Source organism: Chrysochloris asiatica, unplaced genomic scaffold, assembly GCF_000296735.1.
Source record: "Chrysochloris asiatica unplaced genomic scaffold, ChrAsi1.0 scaffold00091, whole genome shotgun sequence".
NCBI lineage: Eukaryota > Metazoa > Chordata > Mammalia > Afrosoricida > Chrysochloridae > Chrysochloris > Chrysochloris asiatica.
Genome location: NW_006408609.1, coordinates 11,832,920 through 11,836,197, shown reverse-complemented (window position 1 = coordinate 11,836,197; position 3,278 = coordinate 11,832,920).

Genomic DNA, 3,278 nt, shown 5'->3' with positions numbered 1-3,278 from the left:
GATTGGAGGAAGACTCATTAACAACCTGCAATATGCAGATGATACAACATTGTTTGCTGAAAGTGAAGAGGACTTAAAACCTTTACTGATGAAGATCAAAGAGCACAGCCTTCAGTATGGATTACATCTCAATATAAAGAAACAAAAATCCTCATCACTGGACCAATAAACAGCATTCTTCTGAATGGAGAAAAGATTGAAGTTGTCAAGAACTTCATTCTTCTTGGATCAACTATCAACACTCACAGAAGCAGCAGTCAAGAGATCAGACGAAGTATTGCATTAGGCAAATCTGCTGCACAGGAAATTTTTAAAGTGTTAAAGAGCAAAGATGTCAGCTTGAGGCCTAAGGTGCGCCTGACCCAAGCCGTGATATTTTCAATAACCTCATATGGATGCGAAAGCTGGACAGTGAATAAGGAAGATCGTTGAAAAATTGATACCTTTGAATTATGGTGTTGTAGGAGAATATTGAAAGTGCCATGAGCTGCCAAAAGAACCAATAGATCTGTTTTGGAAGAAGTGCAGCCAGAGTGCTCCTTAGAGGCCAAGATGACCAAACTTTGACTCTCACACTTTGGACATATTGTCAGGAGGGAACAGTCGCTGGAGAAGCATATCATGTTTGGTAAGATGGGAGGTCAGAGAAAAAGAGGAAGACCCCAACGAGATGGATTAGCCAGGTGGCAGCATCGATGGACTCAAGTGTGCCAATGGTAGTGAGGTTGGCCCGGGATCGGACATTGTTTCATTCTGCTGTTCATAAGGTCGCTATGAGTCGGTGCCAACTCGATGACACCTAACAACAACAAGGATCAACACTGGACTGAGAACCACAACGTCAGCTGTTCAAACCCACCAATAACTCCTCAGAAACTCTATATACAGTGTCACTCTGAGTCAGAACCAACTCGACAACGCTTGACAACAATAACAATAACTTCCCTAATAAATCCCATAATTGTGAATGTTGTCTTTGAGTTCTATGTGACCATTGCAATGGATTATCTAACCCAGTGGAGAAGTAGATCAGGCTGTAGGAGGCATTCAGAAATGTTAAAAATGGTTGTAAGGCATGTTTGATCTCTGATTTGAGTATTACCCCCTTGTGAACTCAGAGGAGGCCAGATGCTTCTCTCATACCATTTCTTGCACACACCCAACACTAATACTATCTCAGTAGCATAACCAAGAAATATGCTCCTAAATGGAATTATAGCCACAGATATGTTATTGTTGTTAAGTTTCATAGAGTCATTTCAAATTCATCATGACCCTGTATAGGGATTTTGAGGAGCAGCTGATGAGTTTGTATCACGGACCTTGTGGTTTACAGTCTGGTGTTTATCCTACAACACCACACTAAGCTTCTATAGAAGTAATGATTTACAATACATATTTTAAGGGGACACAGTTTAATCCATAACATTATCTAAGAATCCTTTGTGTTCCCAATTAATTTTACCTAATACCAGAGCCAGGGACTCTGGTAGTGTAGTGGGTTATAAGTTGAACTACTGTTGATAAGTGCTGTAAAGTCAGTTCTAGCTCATAGCAATCCTGTATCGGGTTTCTGAGGAGCAGCTGGTGGGTTTCAACTGCTGACTTTATGGTTCACAGTCTAGCACTGATTGCCATACCAGAAGTCAGAATACCAGACCCAGGAACTCTGGTAGTGTAGTGGATTATGAGTTGGACTGCTAATTGTAAGGTCAGCAGTTTGTATGTACCAGCTACTGCTCCATGGGAGAATGATGAGGCTTCCTGCTTCAATGGAGATTTACAGCCTCTGAAGCCCTATACATGGTTGCCATTGAGACAAACTGACTCCACTGCACTTAATCATCACCACCAACAATACTATAACCAGTTGTTGTCAAGTCCATTTTGACTCAGTGAAAAAGAGGAAACCCACAATGAAATTGATTGGCACAGTAGCAGCAGCAATGGGCTCAAGTGAAACAATCGTTTTGAGGATGGTATGGACTAAGCAGTGTTTTGCTGTGCTTTGGATCTCTAATACTCAGACCGGATTCAATAGTACATAACAACAACATTCAGCAATTTTGCTATAGTAAAAAAAAATGTACATTTTACCTCATCTTAAGTATGTTACTTCATTTTATTTATTTTATTTTGTAAAATTAGCAATGTTATGCAGTATCAAAAATTTTATATCTTTATCTGTGTCAGAAAATCAGCATAGCTAATCATTTATTTGGGAGTCCTGGTTTGGTACTGCAGGTTAATTCACTGGACAGCAAGATTGGTTTGGACCACAAAGTTGGTGGTTCAAACTCCCTATTTGCTCCTCAGAAACCCTATACAGGATCGCTATGAGTCAGAACCGATTCACCGGCACTTGACAACAACACACAATAATTTATTTAAGGCATTTCAATTTATCTTTGTCCTTTTCATTAAAAGCTCAATAGTTGACAAGGATTCATACCAGGGATATGAGATGATCAATAAATAATTGAAAGTCTTTAATATTCTTCTTAGTAGAGGACAAACCATGCTCTTTACTAAAATATGGACTTTTCCCTAGAAGTTAAATATTTATTTCTTCTCATTTTTAGCTTGTTCCTCTATCTTGATGTAACATTCAAATTTACATGATATAAAAGAGGTAATTTGTGTAATTACAAAAATTTTCCAATCTCTGGATTTATACAGATATGAATCATTACAAGATGAAATAAAAGCCCTTGGTAAGTACATGGTTAAAAAGATGTCAATTGTCAATTATATTCCAGTACAGAGTAACCCTACTGAGCATGAACACTGTATTCAGTGTTAATTATCTTAATTTAATTGCTTTTTACTAATTTTAATACTTAAAAAAAGGGACATCTGCAATGAATTTTTCAAGGAGTTTTGCAGATTTCTTCCATCTCCCACCCATGAATTTTATTTTTGTTAACATGAAATGTAAAATAATTTTTAATTTTTTACCTTATTATATATAAATTTTCAATGTTCATTTCTTGTTAATACAACTGTTTTCTTGGAGAAAGCTATGAACACTAATTCATAAATGTGAGATAAGGAATAATACCTATTATTCTTATGATAAATAGAAAGGTAATGACATCTCTAAGTAAGAAAAATATTGCTTCCTTGTACCCCATTTTGCCATATATATTGTTGTTTGCCCATCCAGTCAGTTCCAACCCAGAACGACCCTGTGTATGATTTCTGAGGAACAGCTGGTGAGCTTGAATTGCTGACCTTGCAGATCAAGCCAACTTTGCAGTCCAATGCATTAATCCACA